The following is a 27,074-nucleotide window of genomic DNA, read 5'->3' as shown; positions in this document are numbered from 1 at the left end:
TCTCTCTCTTTCTGCTAGTCCATGCATCTGGTTTCAAGGTTTCTTTGTTCTTTCTGGGTTTTCACTTCTCAGGCAGGCGGGTAGTTGGTCATGGTGGTGGGGTTGATCAAGTTCTTGTTGGGTCAAAAATGGAGCATGGAGGAGGCAAAGAGATGAGCCATATTTGGTAAGGAAGGTGTCCTCACTTCGCCCCTGCCAGATAACAAGCTTGCATCTAGGTTAGGCCCTTTGTCTCCCTCTCTCTCTCTCTCTCTCTCTCTCTCTCTCATGCACATCCTTAAGCCTTTGGGCCTTGCTCCCTTACTCGTTCTCGCAACAGATTCAATCCCTTTTTTGAAGTAAAAGGGAGCACGGTATTGTTGCACTAGCTAGCTTTACTGATGTGGGGTGCATAAGTGTGTGTGTCCCGTTTGTTTGTTCGCATTCCATTTGGTCTCATATCGTTTGGAATTTTCCTTACTTTGTTACTTTGCTGCGATGAGAGTTGCCTCGTTTTCAGGTTTGCATCTTGCTTGTGGTCCTCTTTTTATTGCTGTATTGTTCTGCTAGTGCTGAGCAATAATCCATTCGCCATGTTTCCTTTTCGTTCGGTCAGGAGCTTCGATCACCTAGCAAATTGCACCGTGAAGGTATTAATATGCAACACCAATAAGGTATTTCTGTGATCTTTGCTTCCCTTGGTTAGTCACTTGGTGTTTCTTGGCAATTATTAGGAACAAATTGCTGCCACTTTCGGATGAGTTTGTACTTGCTTATCTCTTGCATTTGGATAAATCTTTGTTGTTGCCGCGACATGCATGATATGCTATTGGCGAAAAGATTCAGGGATAACAATGTAAATTCACTTTTTGATGGAAAACATACAGCGAGGCTTCACTATTACATTAAAAAAATGCACTTTCTTTGTATCCACTGTTTGATACGCATACTAGCTGCTATAGGTTAACTGAACCTGCCAAAGATATATACATTCAAGAGAATATCCCCTCTTGAAGAGATAGACACAAAGCATCCATAGATGTAAGAAGTGTTGATATTATCCATCCGAAATACCGAATTACGTTGAGTGAACTACCTAGAAGCAAAGCTAGATAATTTGCGTGGAGAAATGAGTGACACGTAGTAAAAACTATTCTCTAGTACTAGTAGGATTTCGATGTGATGTGATTCAAGGTGATGGATGCTTTAGAAAAGTTACTGCTACGGCTTTTACATGTGTAGTCCCTTTCCATATAGGTGAATGGAAAACTTTTTTCGTTGATCATCTGTCAACATTCTTTTTTAGTGATTTGATTTCAAAAAGTAATTTCATAACTTTTAATCAACAATCAGTCAATATATATGCATAGTTAGAGTATAAAAAGGTATATTAATAGATTCGTATTTTAAATATCTTTTAATATGACATCGATTTTGTAGCAACTGATCCTTTATAAATAATTCATGTTTATATATATTTTGTTGAGTGCACACTGTCATAAAATTTTTATCATGTTTTCCTTTTTTTTCTTAGATATCTGTATGGGCAAGCATATGATAGTATATTAATAATCTGTGCAATAAGGAAGATGTCTGCTCCCTTCCATGAAATGTATGCAAGCAGAAGAGGAACTTAATCTTACTCTAACCAGAATTTTCACGTCATCTAGAATTGCCCTTGAAAATTTTCATCATTTTATTTTATGTGGTCATATGTGCACATTTAGTAGTATCAGAACAAACTTCCCTTTTACATGGATGTAAATAGTCTAAGAACTACCACATGGAATGTATTTTTTGGTTTGTGTATGTTTGTGGGCTGAGGGTAGCACGCATTATTAATTTACAATTGCCTTATCAATAGTTGAAAATCATAGAACCTATTTGTTCTAGCTTTATTCAATTCCTTGCATGAGCTTATCATCATTTAAGATAAATCAAAGTTTTTTCTTTTGCAAAATGCTTGCCATATGTTCAGGAAAAAATAATGGCATATACGTGTTCTTTTTTCCAGTATGTTTTTTTACTGATTCTTTTTGTGATTTATCTGCACAAAAAAAACACAGCATTTTGATTTCATATTATAAGGGTAGGACTAGAGCGTGTTCCACCTCCCCGCTAAGTCTAATATAATTCAGAGACATGAGACTATTAATGTTATCTAACATTTCTGTTATCTAATTAACTGTGTGGTCATCCTTCTCAACAACCATATGCTTCTTTCATGAGCCATCCCGAGCAGTTTAAGCTGTCTGTTGTTTACCAAGCCATGTTACTGCATGACCGTACAAGTGGAGCTGCAGGAGTGTGTGCATATATGAGCATGCAGAATAGGAATCGGGATAAGGTGTATTAGAAGTGTATGCATATATGCAGACCGATTTTTTATTTGGCCTCTTTTAATCTAATACAATACTCCTTTGGTCCCAAAAAGAATACAATTCTACATTTGGAACGAGGCAAATTTTCTTGAGTTTGACTAAATTATAGAAAATAATATCAACATTTATTTATGTCTTGAGAAAGACTGTTCACAAGAAGATGCGATTCTCATTTTTTGAGTAGACAAAACATTTAAAATTTAACCAAAGTTATATAATACTAACATTCATGATACAAGGTTAGTGCCCATAAACAAATTATATATGAAATATATTTTCGTAGCAAATCTAGTTGGAAACATAAATGTTAATACTATATTTACTATAAACTTGGTCAAAGTTAAACTAGTTTCACTTTCATAAATCTCATAGTTGCATTTTTTTTGGCGAAGGGAGTATCATAAATGTTTGTATTTTTTTCTATAGATTTGGTCTGACTTGAAAAGTGAGAATTGCCGGATGAAGTATTTAACAATATCATGTAAAAAAACTATTCCTTTTTAAGAAGTAACACTTGGTGGCATCAAATGTGTGACTCTTAACTTGGTCAAGAGACTAATCACTCTAATGAGAGACAGGCAAGTTATTTGGCGTGATCAAAAAGACAAATTTTTTTAGAATTTAATTCCACGTCTGTTATTATTATTAAAGTTCTAGATTAATTTTAAAGAGGCTAAATAAATAAATTTGGTGAATCGACTTGCATGATTATATTAATTGTGCTACCAATAATCATAAATTTAACATTGCTTGGCATGGAGTATTGAGTGTACAAAGTGTTCTTAGAGAGATGGCTTATTAACACGCAATTCATACTACGAGTTATCCCCTAGGAGTCTATTAAGCCCACAAGTTCTGATTATATCACAAACAACACTCCTCTTTTTACCCAACAAATCTCATCTTCTCTCTTAGTGAAGAGATGGACTATATTCTCTATCATTGTTATATTTGTCTCACATCCACACATATATATTTCATCACTGATGCTGCTACGTCATGAAATAGCTAAGGTGACGTTGTTATGCATGCCCTACCTATTAGTAAATCACCGATGGCATATAGTATGTTCAATTTCTCCCAATTGCTTGTCATGGGCCTCTTAATGTGATATCACTTTATGCATGAAAATATTTCAGTTCGATTAGAGATACCCTATACAACCATATTATTAGGGGGGGGGGGGGGGGGGGTGTAATATTAATTCAAAAATTTTCATATCTACTTTTGTGCGTTTCCTACTAAGAATGAAAAGTTTATACCTATAAAAAATGAAAATACTATTATAATTTGATCCTTTTATTTTACACATCTAGTAGATTTTCTTAGCATCTAACAACTGGCCAATGCTCTTCAATTATAACAATATAGTCAAACAGTATGTTTGCACCGAACCATTTTTATGCTTGATATAAAATGAATTAGGAAAAGAATTTGGTTTTGTTGTGCTTTCTGGGGCATGCATGGCCGAAGATAGTGAGAAGATTTTCCCCCTAAAATGTTAAATAGAAATCAATTAACAATGTTGATGCAATTTCAGAAGTACTTCACATATCCCTATCAATAAAAAGATTTATAATCATGCTATCTTAGGTTTAATACAATCATATTTTTTTATATATATTTTTAAGATGGCCATATCAAAACTAAACATGTTGGCTTTATTAATGCTATTGTTTCACACATATAATACACAACTATATTTGTTAATTACATCCAATGTGATTTAATTTTACTTTTGAAATGACTATCTGCTCTTGGCACATGTATCCCTTTTCATAATTCTGATGAGAGAGATACACTACCACAATTATGTCTTGATGCCAAGGCATGGTTTGTGTTTTGTTTAGAGAGAATGTTTGTGACAAGCAATTAAAAGGAAGAAATAAAAAAAAAGCTCCACTCGAGTGAGCCCCTTAAGAGTGTGACAAGATTGGTGTATTGTTGAATATTTATTGTCCATCCATGGTTTATGCTTTTAGTAACTTTTATTGATGGAATAAAAGAATATCTGAGCCTCTAGATCCATGGATGTATAGGCTAGTCTTCGTGAGATTTCATTCTCATTAATTGAGATGTCACATAAGCAAATTTGATGATATGACACTAAAGTTATGAGGAGAGATAGGAAGAGTTTCATATAGATGGAACTTGGTGTACACTCTTGATATATCTTCACCTTTATGATCTATCCTAGGTGGAGACTTATTGACAGAATATTGTCGGCAGACCACCGAGGGGTATCCCGTGATGGTAGATTTGTCGGTGGGGGTGCACGTAATCAGGAACCGGATGGTGACATAAGGCGCAGAGACAGCGATTTAGACAGGTTCGGGCCATCTGATCAACGTAATACCCTACATCCTGTGTCTTTGGTGTATTATATTGAGATGTAGTAGATAAATCTAGATGGATCATGTAGATGTATGTATCTTTTCCGCTAGGGGACCCCTGCCTCTCCTTATATACTCTGGAGGGGCAGGGTTACAAGGAAAGTAGCCTATTTGGTACTATACAATATCTAGCGGTGCACACCGAGCAGCGCCGTGCACGCCTTGATCTTGTGGGCTGGGCCACCTCTAATGGTGTGGCCCATGTCATGTCTTGTGGATACTGAGGGCCATACCCCCATAGCTAGTCCCCGAGCCTGACAGTAGGTGACGTAGTCACGTGGTGCCAGGGTCAGAAAGTAGAAGATTAGCCGAGCAGGCTGCCAGACCCTAGGCGTAGCCTCGAGATGAGAACAAGCACATTCATCGTAAGGTGAAGTGTGCCCACTTAGTCTCCGAGCCTGCTGGAAGATGAAGAATGAATCTTGTAGCAGGGTCAAAGAAAAAGAAGTCTAAAAGCTTGCCGACGTCGTTTGACATACACGTATCAAGACCCCAGATGTGCTGCCCAAGGTCAGCACCCTGATCCGAGCAGCATGGAGCAGCTTGATAGCACATCGACGAGACGCAATAAGATTCGACCACCAAGGCAGCACTGAGGAGTCTCCGGCATCGCTGGCAATGACCGAGCACCGAGGAGCGAGGACTCCCCGGCGTCATTGGGGACGACCGAGCACCGAGGAGCGAGGAGTCCCTGACGTCGCTAGCGATGATCGAGCACCGTGGAGTCCCCAGTGCCGCTGGCGATGACCGAGCACCGAGGAGTCCCCGGCGTCGCTGGCGATGACCGAGCACTGAGGAGCGAGGAGTCCCCGGCATCACTGGTAATGACCGAGCACCAAGGAGCGAGGAGTCTCCGGCGTCATCGGTGATGACCGAGCACCGAGGAGTCCCTAGCGTAGGCGGCGATGTCCGAGCACCGAGGAGTCTCCGGCGAAGTTGACGATGTCCGAGCACCGAGGAGCGCGGAGTCCCTGGTGTCGCTGGCGATGACAGTCCCTGGTGTCGCCGGCGATGACCGAGCACCGAGAAGTCCCTATAAGTGCATCTAGCCCTTTAGTGGATTTTGGTAAATTGAATGACAACACATTAAAGGTCTAATAAGTTTACTAAGTGTTGAACAGAAAATTGAGTCTATTGCATATACTTGATGATATGCCACATTGTGTTAAAGTGAATGCCAAACTGTGTATTATTGTATTGGAAGTTTTTGGAAGCAATCTAGTTTAAGTAAAAGACAACAATGCAAATGGAATCAATAAAATGGCTTCTATGTTGTGGGATATCATAGCATCATGTGAAAGCAAACATACTTGGTAAATGACAATGTATAGTGGATATAAGTCGGTCTCTACATTGGTTTGCTTACATGGATGAATATATGAACGATCAATTGGAATGTCAAGCCAAAATGAGAAGGGAATAAGGAATCGTGAATTAGCTTGACCATATTGATGTTGATCCATGTATGTCTCTATGTGAGACAAACTAAAGCTTGATTAATCTCAACATTCATATCTAGAAAAATATTCAAGCAAGGATCAAAATATTGAAGAAATGTTTTTCAATGGATGCTTAATATAATGTGACTTAAGTATGGCTTGATAAGGTGAAGATAGCAAGGAAAGGGCTTTGAGGTACTAAGCGAAGGAGAAGGGCAAGCGATGGCTTGGCGACCGAGGTACCATGGCTAAGATGAAGAAGAGAGTACTTGCATTGAGTCGAGGTACTAATCAAGCTATGAGGAGTCATATTGTGTTGAGGATCAAATCATTAGTGGAAGTGACTTGAAGCCATGAAGGTGAACTCATATGTATGAAAATGGTTCAAGTCACATAATCAAGGTATAATGAGAATGAGGAAAACATATTCGATAATAGAAGTTTTCAATTGCCAAATGAAGTGGCAACCAGCTCAAAGGCATTTATATTCTTTTATGCTTTGAATTTGAGTTTAGGAAAAGCCGTACTATAAAGAGGGATTCTAGTACAGTTGGTCAACTGTGCAACCAGATGCTCAAAACTATAGATCTATATCCTCTTACCTAGCCAAAGCAGCCAGCCAAAAATCTTCAGATTCTACCTGTTTTGGCTAGGACGGCAGTGCCACCCATAAACGATCGTTGGGACCCAAGAGGTATACATACTATTTGGGTCAGCCCACAATATAGATCTTTCTTCTCCAATGGTTCAGTTCAAAACTAAACAGACCAAAGCTCACCTCTCTCTCCTCCATTGTTGATCCTTCATCCCTCAAGCAAATCCTTGATTCCCACCATCAAAACTTAAGAGAAAAGGCAGCAAAACTCGATTAGAGAGAAGATTCATTGATTCCCAAAGTCTAAGAGCATTTGGTTCATGTTTGGCCGATGGTTCTAGGGTTTGTTACTCTTGGAGCTTGCTCCTAGCCAGCTAGGCATCGCCCTTGTGCTTGCCAACTCATGTGGCAGCCTTGGGAGGTTTGTAACCTCATCCTGCAGCTAAGAAATTACCCCTCACTTCAAGAGTTCATTCTCTTGATTTGAGAATGAGGGCAAGGCAAGCCTTGGTAGCAAGCCAATCCTTTTGTGGATGCCTCAACAATGTGGACTTAGGCAAGCCTTGGTGGTGAGCTAAACCACGAGATAAATTTTATGTCTCGCGTGCTTCACTTTGTATTCTTGCTGGTTTAGCTCTTTGCTAGCTGATTGTTAGGGTTTGGTCGCTCGATCCTCTCTTATGTGAGATTTCTGTGGTATCTAGTCTTCGAACTAGATTTTGTCTTTCTGTTGCGGGATTGAGCAGCTGAGAGAGTTAGGTTACTATTTGTGAAATCTCAACGCTGTCTACTTTATTTTTGAAGAGCGGCAGTGCCGCCCTATAAGGCCGGTAGTGCCGCCCTCTGTTCTAACAGAGTTTTGAGTTGAATTTTTATGGGCCTATTCACCCCCCTCTAGGCCTCCTAGGCGACATCAAGGTCCTTTCAATTGGTATCAGAGCCTAGCTCTCAATTTCGGGCTTAACCACCTTGAGAGAATGATGTTGACATGTGAGGAGGTATCTCTAGAACTTTTACTTTTAGATGGCTCAAATTATAAATCTTGGTCTGCTAGTGTGCTTGATGTTTTTAGGACCATAAGTCCTCAAATAGAGCAGATTGTAGATGTGAGAATTTCACCTCCTCATAATGATTTGATCTACCTTTCTAGAGAGGAAGTGAAATGCTTACAACTCAATGCTCAAGCTGCTAATGTCTTATTTAGTGCTTTGAGTGAAGATGTACTTGATGCTGTCATATTTGGAGATGGTGAACCACTTGGTGATGCTCATATCATTTGGACCACGCTCAAGGAAATGTATGGCAACTCCAAATGTGAAGAGAGCAACCTCATTGGAAAAACCACTCAAGGAATGCTCAACTTCATCGACAAATGATGAGTCTCAAGTGATGCTCTCAAAAGGCCTATTTGATCATGCCACATCCACTTCCTCACCAACACATGACTTATTGGATGGTAATGAAATAGTTGGTGAGAACAATATTTTTACATGTGGTACTTCTACTTTCTTTAGTTCTTGTGAGACTAACATTTTGAAGGAAGAAGAAGCTTGTGATCGGTGGAAGCCAAATGATGAATCCACCCTACCAAGAAGCTCAACTCTCTATACCACTTCACATATTGGTCTCATGGCAAAGAAAGAGAAGAAAGTGGCAAGTGAGAGTGAGAGTGACAATGACAGTGGTATTAACGATGATGAGATCAATCAATACCTTGCACGTCTAAGCAAGAAAGACAAGTTGATAGTGATCAAGTTCATAAAGAAGATTCAAGAGCAAGAAGAAGATCTCTACAAGCAAGAAGAGCTTCTCGTTGAAAAGATCAAATGCTTGGAGAAGTTGACCAAAAAGCATGAAAAGCATAAGTGCTCTCATGCTAGCTTGGTCCAAAGGTGTGAAAACTTGTCAATTGAGCAAACTCATACTATTAACTCTCTATCTTGTGTTGCTCAATTAGAAGATCAGAATTATATGTTCAAAGACAAGTTGAAAAGGCTTACTAGCAAAAATGAGACTTTACAAGAAAGTCATGATGGGCTTTTGTGCTCTCATGAGAAGCTTATGGAGTCTCATCTCATGCTAGAAGTTGCTCATGAGGTTGTGGTAACAACGGTAAAATCATACCAACCTCACACTCACAAATGCACATATAAACAAGCTTCATCTATTTTATCATGTGCTAACAAGTGTTGCTCTCAAGCAAGCCAACCTTCCGTTGAGCATGTAATTGTAGAAACTTGTGATGATTCCATTGTAAAAGAAAATAGACAGCTCAAGGAAGAAGTTGAAATGCTAAAAAGGGACTTGATTCAATGGAAGGGCAAGTGCAATGCTCAACCTTCTCAAGATAACCATGAAGACATGGTGAAGAAGCTTACGAAGGGATCAACCGATGCATGCATCAAGCCTTATCAAAAGGGTTACAAGTCCAACAATGGCAAAGTGAAGGGGATACTTAAAGAAGTGCAATCTATCCAGAATGTAGTAGTTTAGCCAGCTGCACAGACTGTGGCAGTGCCGCACCCCAAGGGCGGCAGTGCCACACCTGGACAGAACAGGAAAGTTCCCAAGGCCATCAAGGTGCAACGTCAATCAAAGAAGACTCTCATCACTTGCTTCAAGTGCAAGAAAGACGGTCACCATGTCAGAGATTGCCCCTTGAAGAAAGAAGTGAAGGGCGTGAGCAAGATCCAAGAGAAGAAGATGGCTCATGTCAAGTTCTCTAACATGGGATACAATGCTTCTATGTGTTTCAACAAGGTCGATGATCAAGCCACACTTCTAAAGAACAAGACAAGAAGAAGCAAGAGGAAGTGTTATGGTTGTCATGAGAAGGGACATGAAATTGGCTCATGTCCTAATAAGAAAAGTGAAGGATTGTCATCATCAACAAAGAGGTTCATTAGCAAGATAGCAAGCAAAGTGCAAGAAGAGAAGGCTAGAAAGAACAAGAACCGCCTATGCTACACTTGCAAAGGAAAGGAACATTCAAGTAAGGATTATCTCATGGGTAACACTTCTAAGCTCAACTTGTCAATTGATTTAAATATGCTTAGGAGGCCCAAAAATGACACTTGTGCTAGAAAGGTGATTGGTTCACCATGTGCTAGCACACAGGCCATTTGGGTGCCTAAGTCTCTTGTGACTAACCATAATGGACCCAACATAGTTTGGGTACCAAATTGTGCTTAGTAAGTGTTGTAGGTACTTGAAGGTGATATGAAGCTTCGGGGTGCTTAAGCAAGTTGATTGAAAATATTCACTCAAGCTATCAATCAATTCACATTGCATATTTTTATATAGTTGACCTGAAGATGAATCAATGGGAATACTTCAAACTTCATATTCACCTCGGTAACTAATATCTAACCCATGCTAGCTAGCCACTTGACGTGTGTAGTCTCTAATAGTTCACAAATATATGTGTGTTTGTGAATTATTAAGAGTGGCTAGAGTACTTCAAGTCTAAATGAATCATTTGCCATATGATGCTTTTAATGGCTCTCTAGTAGAGCAAGATCTTATTCATGTTGTAGGTAATGAGGAACCACCTTGTGGGGCAATCAAGAAAATGGCCATTGGTGATATAAGACCACAAGAAGTACATGCTACAAAAGTGAAAGCTCCTCAAGTTGCTGTTGTACCAAATTCTGCTGACAACTCTGATGCAGAGGTGTAGCACACCCCTGCTGCAAATTAGCAGGGCAGCAGTGCCGCACCCAAGGGCGGCAGTGCCATCCCTCCTACATAGTAGCAGCTGACTCCACTCTAGTTCGTGGACAAATCTACAACCTTCATATGTGCAAGATAAAGATAAAAAGACCACCTCATCCATTACAATCAAGAAGGGTGGTAACATATAAATCTCAAGTGTAATTTATTTGAAACTAAACTCCTTTGTGTCTTGTGTAGCCACTTAGGATAATAGAAGCATTTGAGGATATTCATTGGTTGCTGGTCATAGAATAGAAATATGATCAAAATTGAATTGATCATCCACATCAAGCAATATAGATGACTTGACTCTCCTTTGTGGACTTCAAACCAAGAAAAACAAGATGAAGCAAGTTTATGCTCGTGCACATTATGAGTTGGTTTGATGGATTTGGAATCTTGGTACACATTGGAGGATGCAAGCAGATTTCAGAATGGCCAAGAATAAAGAATCAAGCTCAAGTCAAGTAAAGGGACTTATTACTCACAAGTCAAGAATTTCCTACTTGATGGAATCTTGTCATATGTTAGATTGTCAAATTCCCATTCTCATCTTATGGGCATCTACATGCTATAATGGTTGTGAGTATCTCTTGGCATAGTTCAAATTGATTACACTATCGTTGCCATGACCTAGACATAGAGTGAAAATCTCAAGTTCTTAAATGAATAAAGTGCTATGTGAGAAATTCAAATACTTAGAGCACTTATAAAAGGAGACTTTAATCTATGGCTAGAGTTGTGAGACTAATCTTTCTCTCTAAGTGATTTATGTAGTCTCACTAAATGAGAATGTGTTTCTCAAATAGAGTGTGCTATTATATGAAGGCTATCAATCCAAAACCATGTGATGTATTTTCTCTCTAGCTAATTTGGATTAGATTTGTCTATGTTAGCCACTCACCATAATATGGCTTAAATCTGCTCCTTGGACTTAAATGACCAACCATGCACATTTACATTTCCATTCAACTCAAAAGAAGGTGCATGAGGCATCAAGGGAGATTTAGTCCATGTTATGAGGTTTCTCCATTTTGGTAACTCACTTGTCATCCACATATAAATGGTTACTAAATGGAAAACTAGTGCTTGTGTTACTAATGTCTTCTTGTGATTAAGCTTATCCATAGAAAATCAATAAGAAGATGTTGTGCTAATTTAATTCACAAGCTTAAAGGTTATTCTTCACCTAAAGAAAGATGTTGCTACTAAAGGTCATTTAGATCAAAAGTTTCAGTCTCGCTTGAATCAGGTTTGAGGTTGATTTGAATAAGCTATACAAGAAGAATTCACAAGATTATGAGTGTTGATGAGAGGACTGAATGGATATAACATCTTGTATGTATTCTCAACTGAAATCACCTCAAAGATTGGATAGGAAAAGAAGAAGAATCATCGATCATCAAATCTGTCTAGAAAATTGCAAATCTGAGTTGACTGCCTTCAAGCATGGATTTGGAGATTCAAATACTGATAAATTGACCTGAAACTTTATGAGCATGCTATACACATCTAGTACTTGTTGCTGTACAATTGGTATGAAGATTGGTTTCGAAGAAAATCAGTTTTGAGTTGGTTTCTGTCAGCTTCAACAGTGCAGTTTCAGATTTGAGCAGTTCTAGTAGAAAATTATTTTCACAGACCAAATGGAGTTCAAATGAGCTAAATTTTTTAGAGAAGTTAGAGGACTCATAGATGAAGATCTCTACCAAATTTCATGCATATTGGGCTAGTGGTCTGAGAGATATGGATTTCTTTTTCCTTTCTGAGGATGACAGAATCTGAAAACTATCTAAATGGAATTGGATTGCATTGTGGCAACAAGATTGAGTTAGCTCTCAAGTTGGTCATGAAGATTCAGTAAATATGAGAAATATAAATTTGGTCTAAAGGAGTTTCAATGAAAGAAAATAACTCACACAAGGGTCCAAATAAGTTGCAATCAGAGTACAAGCAGTAGCAAGTGATTGCAACTAGTTGGAACAAGAAGTAATCAGCTGAGACTATTGAATTGCAAGCAGTTTCAAGGAGTTCAAATCAGTTGAAGTATAGTGCAAGTCACTCCCTTGACCTTATATTGTTAATGTGCTTAAGTGAACTTTGTGTACTCTTGTATGCAAAAATTTAGGGGGAGCTTAGCCTATATCTTGTGGGATTATTGGTTTCTTTCAATTGTTTGATGTGCAGTCACACACATGGAAAAAGAAGGATGGGTAGTTCCTTTGAATTCTCTAGGTGTTTCACAATTATTCTAGGAGGTCTTGGTCTTTATAAACCAAGTGCTCCTGGTTTAAATGTTGAATGTCCCAATCCTTTAAATGGACCTAGATTTGGATGAGATGGAGAAAATAATTGAAGAGTGGGCTTTCGTTGCTATTTCTCCTCTCTAAGTGTTCATCAAGTACCTATGATCCATCCCATTGATCTCCCAGGATCTTATCAACAAAGAGTGGTAACTCCTGGTTCATAACTTGCAAATTTCATGAATTTTACCTTTGCTCTCTGTGTGAGTTGCTCTAGGTAAAGAAATAACTAGGAAACTAATATGGATCTTGGATGATCACAAGAGCTCAGTTTTACCACATTTCATCAAGTGAGAACTATAGCCATCCAAATCATTGAAGTCTCACCTATGATGGTCATATCGATGAAAATTTATGTGGTGATCTATCTACCTTGGTGGTGGTATGTTTCCTTGGCATAATTTCAATTGTTGCAAATTTATCATGCCTTTACCAAGATATAGGATGAACTTCCCTCGACTCTTAAACCGATTCTAGTGCATTTCACAAGTAATTCAAGCACTTGATGCACATATTAAGGGGGAGTCCATCCTATGCCTTGTGTCTTTTAAGACTAACCTTTTCTTCTAGTGAATTTGTGTAGTCTCTTGCTGAGAATGAGTCTCTCATGAGTATGCTACATTGACTCAATCCAAATTGGTTATCCCTCATATTCATTTGGATTGTATTTTTATCTATTAAGTAGCTACTCTCCATAATATAGCTTAAATTCCCTTGTTTGGACTTAATTGACCAAAAGTGCCTATGTTCTTGCCTTCCACATGTATATGTATGCACTATCAAAAAAAGGGGAATTTAGTCTATGTTACAAGGTTTTGCAATTAGTGATCTACATGCCTTCCACATCCAAAATGATTACTAGTTATGAAATTCTCTTGTACAATTTAATGCTATCTCTTGTCTTTATGAGCATTTCCTAGGTGACATCAAATGTCCAGATCTGATTATAGTAGTTGTTAGATTATGAGTTTGAGAGTCGCTCAAAACTTTATTTTATAAAATATGCTATTTTGTGACTAAATTTGCTTTGGATATGGACATGTATTTATGGTTACTATTTTAGCTTGTCATATTCTGAGTTTAGATTGTTCTATATTCGTATGATCTGCTGTAGGAATCTGATTGCTACCTGACTGATATAGTCAGGTTGGCAGTGCCGCCCTGTGCTGTATCAGCCAGAGTCTCGTGTGCTTGAACTAATATGACCTGCCATATGCGTCACTTTTATTCCTATGACACTTTGTTCAGCACCCCACAGCAGGCATAGATGTAGGGGGAGGTTCCCATCACACCTAAAATATGAATTGTGGCCTTTCATGCTAAATTGAGAATTCAAATCTCTATTCACATATTTAGGGGGAGGCTCCTACACCCATGGTTCGAAAATCTCAGTTTAGATTTCATATCTTTTGTAAGCTCTAAAGAGATTTATCGAGATGACAAGCAGGGAATAAAAAATGAGGATGATGTACAGGTTGCAGGTGTCCTAATTACAAAAGGTGACATTATGAGATATGGGCATTCATTCCAATTGGCATCAACTGGTGAAGATCCGTTCAATAGAACAACACTTTCACTTGTTGATCTTGAGATTTCTCTTGGTTGGGCTGGATAGCTCTCGAAACAAGCTTTCTAGAAAGTCCAAGATCACTAAAAACGAAGTTCGGAGTAAAGAGATATGACGTTTTCCGTGAGGTGACCTATGCTGTTTCTGAGAGCTGCGACAGTGCTGGGCATAAGGGTGGCAGTGCTGCACTTGTACAGGTTTTGATGGCTAGTTTTTGAACTCCAATGGCTAGTTTTATTTTTGGGTGTATATATACTCATCCCACGGCCCCTAGGCTAGCTGCTGACGACCAAAACATTATAAAGCCTTGTGAAGACTCTCAATTGGTGTCAAAATTATGAAGATCATATTTCAATTGGTATTGATTGATAATCTTTAACTTGGTATATCAAGAAATATGTCTTCAGCTGATATCTCAATATGACAACAAGAGCTAGCAATGGACTTTCAATTGATATCAAGCACAAGTTTATGATATCTCCTTGAAGATGATGATGAGGAGAGATGGGCACAAATAAAATTATCTTGCATAAAGAAGTACTAGTCCCATCAAAGCACTAAATCTAAGTATTGAAATCATCTTCATAGTGAAGATTATGAGGCTTAGAACAAAGGTATATCGCTCCATGAACTCATATATTAACTTTGTGCATCTAGGCCTTTACATGCTAGTGTGTGCATATGTATGCAATTTTTGAGTCACACCATAAGTTTATTCTTGTGGTGGTGATTAGAGAATTCTTTAGATATTTGGTTGATACCTCTTGTGGTTATGGCATGAGTTTGTCTCATGTTATACTGTCATCTAGGTGAGGTATGAGCCAAATATGCTAACATCTCAAGAATCTTGATCTAAAAGTTGCATACTTTGTTTGGTAGAAAATAGGTGAGAAATTCCATATGCTAAACTTTTACCTCTCTTGCCCTCACTTGTCGACCATCATTTCTTCCTTTTGGTGGAGAGATCCTTTTTGGAGATTAATGCCAAAGGGGGAGAAATATTAGGGGAGAATATAAGGGGAGAGAGATTGATATGAGGATAGAAAGGGGTAAAGGAGAGGCATACATATAAGGTTTAAAAAAATATTATTTTGGTGTGTGCAAGGATAGTTTAAATTGATGCTCTTGATAAAGACCATTTATGCTAGTGTGGCATTCATGCCTTGAGTGATGCTTGTTTTCTCCTATGCTGGTCAGGCCGGTGTGGCAGTGCTGCTCTTTGGTGCGACAGTGCCGCCCTCTGCTGGTCAACAATCTTTGAATGTATGAACTGTCATGAGCATCACGGTTATCATGTTACACCTTGCACCCCATGGATGCTAAGATATAGGGGAGTTCCCACACTTTATCTTAAATATGTGCATTTGGTATTTGAGGCCAAAATTTGAATTCCTTCAATGCACACATTTAGGGGGAGCTCACTATATAATAGGATTCAAAATCTTAATGTTTATCAATCTCTTGTAAGCTTTAGTTGTGTTGTCATCAATCACCAAAAAGGGAGAGATTGTAAGTGCATCTAGCCCTTTAGTGGGTTTTGGTAAATTGAATGACAACACAATTAAAGGTCTAATAAGTTTATTAAGTGTTGAACATGAAATTGAGTCTATTGCATATACTTGTGAGTTGTGTATTAACAAGTATATACAAGGTTCAACTAGTAGGCAAACTTGATGACATGCCACTTTGTGTTAAAGTGAATGCCAAACTGTGTATTGTTGTATTGGAAGTTTTTGAAAGCAATCTAGTTCAAGCAAAAGACAACAATGTAAATGGAATCAATGAAATAGCTTCTATGTTGTGGGATATCATAGCATCATGTGAAAGCAAACATACTTGGTAAATGACAATGTATAGTGGATATAAGTTGGTCTCTACATTGGTTTGCTTACATGGATAAATATATGAAAGATCAATTGGAATGTCAAGCCAAAATGAGAAGGGAATAAGGAATCGTGAATTAGCTTGACCATATTGATGTTGATCCATGTATGTCTCTATGTGAGACAAACTGAAGCTTGATTGATCTCAACATTCATATCTAGAAAAATATTCAAGCAAGGATCAAAATATTGAAGAAATGTTTTTCAATAGATGCTTAATATAATGTGACTTAAGTATGGCTTGATAGGGTGAAGATAGCAAGGAAAGGGCTTCGAGGTACTAAGCGAAGGAGAAGGGCAAGCGATGGCTTGGTGACCGAGGTACCATGGCTAAGGTGAAGAAGAGAGTACTTGCATTGAGTCAAGGTACTAATCAAGCTATGAGGAGTCATTGTGTTGAGGATCAAATCATTAGTGGAAGTGACTTGAAGCCATGAAGGTGAACTCATATGTATGGAAATGGTTCAAGTCACATAATCAAGGTATAATGAGAATGAGGAAAACATATTCGATAATAGAAGTTTTCAATTGCCAAATGAAGTGGCAACCAGCTCAAAGGCATTTATATTCTTTTATGCTTTGAATTTGAGTTTAGGAAAAGCCATACTATAAAGAGGGATTCTAGTACAGTTGGTCAACTGTGCAACCAGATGCTCAAAACTACATATCTATATCCTCTTATCCAGCCAAAGCAGCTAGCTAAAAATCTCTAGATTCTACCTTTTTGGCTAGGATGGCAGTGCTGCCCATAAACGACCGTTGGGACCCAAGAGGTATAAATACCATTTGGGCCGGCCCACAACATAGATCCTTCTTCTCCAACGGTTCAGTTCGAAACTAAATAGACCAAAGCTCACCTCTCTCTCCTCCATTATTGCTCCTTCATCCCTCAAGCAAATCCTTGATTCTCACCATTAAAACTTGAGAGAAAAGGCAGCAAAACTCAATTGGAGAGAAGATCCACTGATTCCCAAAGTCTAAGAGCATTTGGTTCACGTTTGGCCAGCGGTTCTAGGGTTTGTTACTCTTGAAGCTTGCTCCTAGCCGACTAGGCATCGCCCTTGTGCTTGCCAACTCGTGTGCCAGCCTTGGGAGGTTTGTAACCTCATCCTACAGCTAAGAAATTACCCCTCACATCAAGAGTTCATTCTCTTGATTTGAGAACAAGGGCAAGGCAAGCCTTGGTGGCAAGCCAATCCTTTTGTGGATGCCTCAACAACATGGACTTAGGCAAGCCTTGGTGGTGAGCTGAACCACAGGATAAATTTTATGTCTCGCGTGCTTCACTTTGTATTCTTGCTAGTTCAGCTCTTTGCTAGCTGATTGTTAGGGTTTGGTAGCTCGATCCTCTCTTGTGTGAGATTTCTGTGGTATCCTATCTTCGAACTGGATTTTGTCTTTCTATTGCAGGATTGAGCAGCTGAGAGGGTCAGGTTACTATCTGTGAAATCTCAACGCTGTCTGCTTTATTTTTGAAGAGCAGCAGTGCCGCCTTATAAGGCCGGCAGTGCCACCCTCTGTTCTAACAGAGTTTCGAGTTGAATTTTTATAGGCCTATTCACCCCCCTCTAGGCCTCCTAGGCGATATCAAGGTCCTTTCAGTCCCCGGCGTAGGCGGTGAGGTCCAAGCACCGAGGAGCGAGGAGTTCCCGGTGTCGCTGGCGATGACTGAGCACTGAGGAGCGAGGAGTCCCTGGTGTCGTGGGGGATGTCCAAGCACCGAGGAGCGAGGAGTCCCCGGTGTCATACGCGGTGATGTCCGAGCACCTAGGAGTCCCCGGCAAAGCTAGCGATGTCCGAGCACCGAGGAGCGAGGAGTCCCCGGTGTCGCTGGCGATGACCGAGCACCGAGGAGCGAGGAGTCCCCGGCGTCGCTGGCGATGACCGAGCACCGAGGAGCGAGGAGTCCCCGGCGTCGCTGGTGATGTCCGAGCACCGAGGAACGAGGAGTCCCCGGCGTAGGCAGTGATGTCTGAGCACCAAGGAACGAGGAGTCCTCGACTTAGGCGGCGATGTTCGAGCACCAAGGAGCGAGGAGTCCCCAGCGTCGCTGGTGATGATCGAGCACCGAGGAGCGAGGAGTCCCCGGCGTCGTTGGTGTTGACTAAGCACCGAGGAGCGAGGAGTCCCTGGCATGGCTGGCGATGACCGAGTAGCGAGGAGCGAGGAGTCCCCGGCATCGCTGGCGATGATCGAGCACCGAGGAGCGAGGAGTCTCCGGCGTCGCTGGTGATGACCGAGCACCGAGGAGTCCCTAGCGTCACTGGCGATGACCGAGCATCAAGGAGCGAGCAGTCCCCGGCGTCGCTGGTGATGACTAAGCACCGAGGAGTGCCCAGCGTAGGTGGTGTTGTCCAAGCACCGAGGATTCCCCAGCGAAGCTGGCGATGTCCGAGCACCAAGGAGCGAGGAGTCCCTGGCTTCATCGGCGATGACCGAGCACCGAGGAGTCCTCGGCGTAGGCGGCGAGGTCCGAGCACCGAGGAGTCCTCGACGTCGCTGGTGATGACCGAGCACCGAGGAGCGAGGAGTCTCCTGCGTCGCTAGGGATGTTCGAGCACCGAGGAGTGAGGAGTCCCCGACGTCGTTGGCGATGACCGAGCGCCGAGGAGCGAGGACTCCCTGGCGTCACCGACGATGACTGAGCACCGAGGAGCCCCCAGCGTAGGTGGCGATGTCCGAGCACCAAGGAGTCCCCGGCGAAGCTAGCGATGTCCGAGCACTGAGGAGCGAGGAGTCCCCGGCGTCGCTGGTAATGACCGAGCACCGAGGAGCGAGGAATCCCCGACGTCGCTGGCGATAACCAAGCACCGAGGAGTCCCCAGCATCGCTGGCGATGTCCAAGCACCGAGGAACGAGGAGTCCTCGGCATAGGCGGCGATGTCCGAGCACCGAAGAGCGAGGAGTCCCCGACGTCGCTGGTGATGACCGAGCACCGTGGAGTGAGGAGTCCCCGGCGTCGCTGGCGATGACTAAGCACCGAGGAGCGAGGAGTCCCCGGTGTCGCTGGTGATGACCGAGCACTGAGGAGCGAGGAGTCCTCGGCGTCGCTGGCGATGTCCGAGCACCGAGGAACGAGGAGTCCTCGGCATAGGCGGCGATGTTCAAGCACCGAGGAGCGAGGAGTCCCTGGTGTCGCTGGTGATGACCGAGCGCCAAGGAACGAGGAGTCCCCGGCATCGCTGGCGATGACTGAGCACCGAGGAGTGAGGAGTCCCTGGCATCGCTGGTGATGTCCGAGCACCGAGCAGCGAGGAGTCCCCAGCGTCGCTTGCGATGACCGAGCACCGAGGAGTCCCCGGCGTAGGCGGTGATGTTCGAGCACCAGGGAGTCCCTAGTGTAGCTAGCGATGTTCGTGCGGTGAAGTGTGCCCACTTAGTCCTTGAGCATGCAGAATCCGAGCGCTGAGGAGTAACCGGCGTAGCTGGCGATGAAGCACGAGCGGTGAACAGTCTGGTCAACTAGTCGGCGGTGAAGTGAGCATTGAGTAGAAGCGACCGGTGAATAGTCCGATCAACTGGTCGGCGATGGAGTCCATGAACCAAGCGGTCTGACCAGTTGATCGGTCAAGAAGTCCAAGTACCAGGTGATCCGATCACCTAGACGATGATCCTGCAATACAAACATGTAGAATGGGTAGTACATGATGTAAAAATAAATGAACTCCAGAGAAAAATCAGCAATGGCGATGAAATAGCATATGTAGCTCGACGATCAATTGGTATGAAGATGTATTTAATATGAACCGCGCCGACCAGTTAGTGTGTAGCTGAGTCTCTAGCCCTAGCTAGCCCATAGTCCATAACGTCAAGCACAGAGCCCGTGCACGTGTAGGAGGAACAGGTGTGACCAAGGAGTCGCTGCCGACCACCCATAACGTAGAGCGTGGGAGCCCATAGCATGTGTAGGGAGGAGCCGAAGACAGGGCCATCTCTAGAGGCGTCCGAACATCAACATGACTGTTCAGGGGTTCGAAAAAATGTTTGGAGAGCAAATATGGAGAAAACAGCTCGGAGAAACATTATGGCGATATATGGAGATTGGAGAATATTTAGAAAAGTATTAAAGCGTTACTTAGCTTTAGACAGAAAGTCTGGTCGGCGGCGTATGGCGCTATCTGGTCGGCGAGAGGATGGACGTCTTCAACCTGGTCGATGAATCTGCCCCTTAGGGCATGTTGGTAAGCGGCGGCGGCGTTGGCGAACCCGAAGGGTCGGGCTATAACCCCTAGAGTTTCCCGAGCAGCCTCCGATAGATCTAGATCAGAGGGTGGTCAGCGCTAAACCAAAGTGTCTAGGACCGATTCGGTGACTGAGAGGCAATCGGTGAGCTTCTGACCGACCCGATCGATGGATTCAATCAAATCATCATTGTTGATCTGCCTCCTCTGGTAGCGAGGAAGTAGGCAGCGAGTTGTTGATGAAGGCGACCTCAGAGGTGGTTCTGAGTTTGGATCTGCTGTAGCAAGGGCTGGCGTAGCCAGCGATGAATCGTCGTTATGGACCAGCATGGATCTCCACGAGATTGATGACGAGAACGCGCTATTGATTTGAGGTCCATCTGGCTCGCCATGGATCAAGCGCACACCCCTACCTGGCGCGCCAACTGTCGACAGTCCATCGAGGGATATCCCGCGATGGTAGATTTGTCGGTGGGGGTGCGCATAATCAGGAACCGAATGGTGACACAAGACGCAGAGACAGCGATTTAGACAGGTTTGGGCCGTCTGATCAACATAATACCCTATGTCCTATGTCTTTGGTGTATTGTATTGAGATGTAGTAGATAGATCTAGATGGATCGTGTAGATGTATGTATCTTTTCCGCTAGGGGACCCCTGCCTCTCCTTATATACTCTGGAGGGGCAGGGTTACAAGGAAAGTATCCTATTTGGTACTATACAATATCTTGCGGTGCATGCCGAGCAGCGCTGTGCATGCCTTGATTTTGTGGGCTGGGCCACCTCTGATGGTGCGGCCCATGTCTTGTCTTGTGGATACCAGGGGCCATACCCCCACAGGACTCTAGCCCTGAACATGGTTTAACCTGCATGGTACTGGCATTTGTACCGATCATATAGTTCACACATCTTTGTCGTCAAGTTACAGAGCTCTTTTGGGCCACTAGATCTTTACCAAGCTCATACTTGTATGCAAGGGTGTTGATTCAATTTCATGGCCTCCTTGGCTTGACTCCTGTAACCTAAACTTTTCAAAGGTAGTTAGGTCGACATCCGTCCTAAAATGAGCCATTTCCTGATATCCCTCTTTTAATTCCTCCTCATGTGTCACACCTTCAATACCAACAATCTTCCTTTTCACTTGGAGCACATGTTTGTCATTTTGAGCATTGTCATTTGCATAGAAGACTTATTCTTTTGCAAGAACTAACTATGTCTCTATACAAGATGTTTTTGAGATTGAAAGTGCATATAGCTCTTTAGTGGGTTTTGGATGATTGAATGACAATGTGATTAAAGGTCTAACCCGTTTACTAAGTGTGGACAGGTAATAGGTTATCTTACAGGTACTTAATAAGAGCCAAAATGATGTGTTGTTGTATAAGCAATCTAGTTCAAGCACAAGACAACAAAACAAATGGAATTCATGCAAAGGCTCATTTATTGTGAGATTTTCATGTACTATGTGAAAGCAAGCTTGTAAGAATTAATTAATGAGACGTAAGGGATTGCATATGGAATGGTCTCATATTTGAAGCTTGCTTAATTGAAATGAAAAAGATAACAATACATGAATGGATGATCCAACACAAGATGTGACTTGATGGCTTGAAATGGTGAAGATAGCAAGGAAAGGCTTCGAGGTACTAAGTAAGGGTGAAGGGCAAGCGATGGCTTGGCGGCCGAAGAACCTATCTAGGGTGAAGAAGGAAGTACTTACATTTAGTTGAGGTATTAATCAAGCTATGATGGTCATGTTAATGTGGAGGATCAAATCACTATTGATGTGTTTGATGGAAGTGACTTGATACATTTAGGATTATTCAAAATTGATGAATGAAATCAAGTCACGTGCTCAAGATGGCTATGCTCGAGTGAAAAGATCAATATCAACATGTTGACACCCTCACTTAATGAAGATTGGATACATGATTTTGGTTGAAAGATATCAACTCAAAAGGTTTAAATTCATTATACTTTTAAATTTGAGTTAATAGGAATGTCGTACTATTAAGATGGATGCATCATATTGATAGATAATGTTTTATAAGTGTTCAAGCCAATCCATGTGAGGTTTGAGTGTTTGAGAGACAAAAGAGCTAATCTGTTTTTGCTGGTCTGGCAAGATACTGGACATGTCCGGTATGTGCCCAGCCATGATAAAATTCTTATTGTTCTCGGGTTGGTTCGTCGGGAGTTCCGATGTGGGTCAGAAGTTTCGACGGTCGGGAGTTCCGACGTTTCGCGCTTAACTGACTCAGAGGTTCACTGTCCTGGTCATATCGGACGTGTCTGGTATTCATACCGGACGTGTCCACTATGGACGACCAAAGGCCAACGGCTAGTTTTTAAAATGCCTTGAGGGTCAGGAGTTCCGGCGGTCAGAAGTTCCGGCATGCGTCAGGAGTTTCGACACCTCACAAACTTCAACTCAGTTACCTAGTTTTCAAATATGCTGAGGGATAGGAGTTCCGACGTGAGTCGGGAGTTCCGACGCCTCATATTGTCACTATAACTTAGTTACTGTTGGGGCAGTGTAAGTCATACCGGACATGTCCGGTACCGGTATGGCAACGGCTATAAAACGGCTAGTTTTTTCAAGGGGGCTATAAATACCCCCAAGCCTCTACCTTTGGAGGCTGCTGATTCTGCTGATCCTCTAGCATATTTTTGAGCTTTGCCAACTCTCCCAACCCTCTCTTAGTGAGTGTTTGATCAAATTTGCCAAATCAAATTGTGGGTTGAGTGAAATTCAAAAAGAGAGCAATCCAACCACTTGAGCACTTGTGCATATTGTCAATCTCGTGATTCGTATTTGTTACTCTTGGACTCTTCGGTCCTAGATGGCTAGGCATCGCCGGAGAGCACCTGAGAGATTGTGGTGTGCCTCGGAAAGTTTGTAACGGTCGATTCCGCCGCTTCGGAATCAACTAGTGGAAGGAGGAAAAGGAGTTGGAAAAGACTCCAGCTAGAGTGACCTTCATGGTACCCTCTAGGACTGACCTTCGCTGGGTTGCCCGCCACCCCCTCAATGGAGAGTAGGACTCGAACGAGTCCGAACTTCGGTAAAACAAATATCGTGTCTCAATTCACATTTCATTTGATATTTGTGTTGCTCCAGCTCTTGTGCAGGTTCTCTATGTATATTGTCATCTATGTAGGTGTCTGTAGTTTGGTTTGAAGATAGAAATCGAAAGGAGCAAGTTTGGGGTTGATCTATAGAAATCGTGCATACCGGACACATCCGGTATTAGAACTCAGGGCTGAATATTATTTGATCTCTATTCTAACTTTGTGTTGCAGGGTTGTAGCTTCTAGATATATTCTTTATACCTTGTTTACTGTGTGGCTAACGTGTGAGAGGTGGTATTACTCTTAATTTGGAGTTTTCATTTTAGAAACTCCCTTTTCTAATTGTTTCCGCATTTAAAGGTGTTAATTTTCATAAACGCCTATTCACCCCCCTCTAGGCGGCACCCTAGGTCCTTTCAGAGATCCATGATAGTCATACCATCCCGGTCGGTGAAGACCCTCAGGAGTTGAACCCGTTAGCACCAAAGAAAAGGCACCTTTAATGCACCGTAGTCTAACTCCCAGATCTCTTCTACAAGATCAAAATTAGTCTCCACTTGACATAAATCATCATATACATTGAAATAGACACAATTATTTTGGTTTACTCTTTCCATCTTGTTTTGTGTAAAATGTATGCATTTATGCCATACCCTTAGTGCTTCAACAATGTAGTGGATGGTCCAAGAGCCAATACAACTCTATTCTGTGCTACACTAACATGGGGAAACTAAAGGAACCAACTAAACCATCACATTTGGTAGAGAATCAAAAGAAACATAATGAAGAAAGCTAGCAACATATTAAATGGATTCATAGGTGCTAACCTTAAATTACCAGTGTCATATGAATTCACAAAAATTCGGTAGCCTTTATAAAGAATTCAATAAAAATGCTTTCTAAAGTGGAGAAAAAACAAGCATGAGAATAAATAACAATCTAACCGACAAAACAAACTACAAATTCAAAGTATTGCTAGTTACCCACCTTAATGCAGGAGAGCATGTCCGTCCTTAAAAAAACTAAGGTTGTTCATGAGCATTTTTGTGAAAAATGTCTCCAACAATAGAGAGATGTAGGTAGGAAAATGCCTCCTTGGATGGTTGTGCTTGGGATGGGAGGGAAGGAGGAGGAGGAGGAATGGGGCTAGGGTTTTATACTAGTTAGGATACTATCGGGTCAATCCATAACTCGGCAGTGATATCGCACTCCTACTCGTGGGTCAAGCCATGACTCGACATTAACATATCATCGCTAGCCTGGGGTCTGATCCGACAGTGATGTCACTGCTGGGGCGTGGCTGCTGCATGGAGCTCGCGGCCGTGTCTATAGTTGTGTGGGGCAGGAGTTTTTGGGAACCGGTATCACTACCGACCGAGAGACCGGTAGTGAAAATTTCTAGGCATCTTCGCCGCTTGCCCACTATCAACTCCAAATCTGGCAGTGGTATGATGCCGGTTTGCAAATCGGCATCGTTTGCCATACATATGTAGTAGTGTCCGGAAGCCAAATCGATGTTTTTTCATCAGCGTGTGATGCATAACATTTATTATGTTCATTCCTAAAAGAATGTAAATCTACTTTTGTTTTTAGTCAAACTATTTTAAGTTTAACAAGATTTATAAAAAATAATATTAGAATTTATAAAAATATATATTGTAAATCTAATAATATATATTATAAAAATATATCATGATAAATCTAATAATACGTATTTTGTATTATAGAAATTATAATTTTTTATATAATTTTGATCAGACTAGAAACAATTTAACTTATGCCTATGTTAGAGCAGTTGTATTCTTTTGAATGGAGATAGCAAGAGAGATGCGGTAGTACAGCTGCCCGCTCATCCCAGTTGATGAGTATGTACGTGTGGCAGTCATGCATCAGACTACCTGCCAAGGTGTTTTACTGGTTGCCGTCTTTTCGTCGGGCAGTTCCTGTACCTTGCCAACGATTGCTGTTGCTGGAACCTTGCCCACCAAGTGTTGATGTCTTGATGATCCAGTACAAAGTGCCGGGTACATACTTGTGCTAGCTAGCATGCGGTGCAGCCGCATGTCTAGCTTCGTTTATGCGACGGAAACTTGACGAGGATGTGACGAAAACCACAAAGTTCAAAATTGTGTGATTTGAAAGTCAAAACCATCAGTTTATACACCAGTGTATGTGTTACTGTATTTTAATTTTTTCTTTGTCTTAGAAACCGTATCGTCGATCACGTCAGTGCCACAGCCCTATACATTCCAGGGGTGTTTGAAACATGCGAATTTCATTAGAATTATATTAATTATATTGAATTGGATTATTCCCTGTATAATATGAATTAGCTAGAGGGAGATAAAAGACCATGTTTATTTGGAACACATGGGTTTTAGATGCATGTTTTTACCTCTAGCTATCACGCATGATTGCATGCATCAGAAGTTTCCGACGGTTTATACTTCTTCTAAGGTCATGTAAAATAAATGTGCTTAAAGAGAGATGTCATATCATTAAGTATTAAGCGTCGATATAAATTTAATCCATACAATGCAAACATAAGCTCAAGTAAGTCGTTAGCGCACATTAAACACTAGGATACTCAAATATGTTGTCCACATTTTAAGCACTAGTACTATATATGTATGCTAGGTACAAATAATGACAAGTTGAAAAAAAAATGATCCTTTGACTAAGCAGTAAGCACCCGTAGACTGATTGTGCATGCTATGTGATTGCAGCACAATCAGTACACCTATGAGGCCGCCACGTCAATTCACATGCTCAATCCAGAGGAATTAGCTCCTTATATAAGGCTTAATTTCCACTAATTTTCTTCTACAGTATTTATCTTTGTTTCTTTCTTTCTCTCTTGAATCTTTTTTTCCCCCCTGTGTGGATTGGCCTGGGGCCGGGTATCAATTTTCTCATTTCAGTTTTGTGCAAGCCCGGCTACTACAAATGCAAGAGAATTGCTCACCAGGCCTAGCTGGCCCACTCAAGTTTACCAACGCCAGGAAAATGGTCTTTTAAGTTTTAACTTGGGTTAGCTAGAGTGTCCCAGTTCTAGTTAGTATAATTTTGGAACGGAATTCCTTTTGAAACATACTTTGCATGTTAGTATATTTTTTTTCCTTGGTTTAGCCTCGAATCTTCGATTGTGTTCTCAAGCTAACGTAGACATTATTTCCACGTGTGATGTGACATGTATCACATCAATGGTTGTTTCGCGATCAGTTAAGGAACTGTTGTATATTGCTTACAATTGCAAATAGAGCGTAACTCAACTGGTTAATTAGGTTCTGTGTTATAAACTTGCTCACTCAGGTTCTCGACTTAACGCGAGTGTTTGTGTTTTTCTAAATTTATACTAGAATTTAAAGATACAATTCTTTCACAACTTACCTATCAAAAAACAGCCCATCTTAAGATCTGAATCTCAATCTTTGCGAGCATCTGCATCTGTTCCATTGAAAATACCATTTCCTATTTCCTTCTTTCTATTTTGACAAACAAGATATGTAGAATGGTTTTTTGTTGAACGCAGGCGTGGATTGACTTCTTCTTGTTTTTTTTTTATTG

The 27,074-nt window shown here is 41.4% G+C and overlaps 1 long non-coding RNA gene across 3 annotated transcripts in view; it reads left to right on the top strand.

Annotated features, from left to right (window-relative positions):
* Positions 1-27,074, top strand: part of LOC136466723 (uncharacterized) — a 28,188-nt gene that overhangs the window by 969 nt on the left and 145 nt on the right. Inside the window, exons 2-3 of one of the 3 annotated variants that reach the window (XR_010761420.1) lie at positions 73-218; positions 596-653. This is a non-coding gene — a long non-coding RNA (uncharacterized lncRNA). Of the gene's footprint in view, positions 1-72; positions 500-595; positions 1,466-27,074 lie in introns of those variants that run through there. The other 2 variants (XR_010761418.1, XR_010761419.1) reach the window with 2 other exon arrangements.

Source organism: Miscanthus floridulus, chromosome 7 (assembly GCF_019320115.1).
Source record: "Miscanthus floridulus cultivar M001 chromosome 7, ASM1932011v1, whole genome shotgun sequence".
Classification (NCBI taxonomy): Eukaryota; Viridiplantae; Streptophyta; class Magnoliopsida; order Poales; family Poaceae; genus Miscanthus; species Miscanthus floridulus.
The sequence above is the reverse complement of the archived record's forward strand: the minus strand, read 5'-3'. Positions and strand labels throughout refer to the sequence as shown.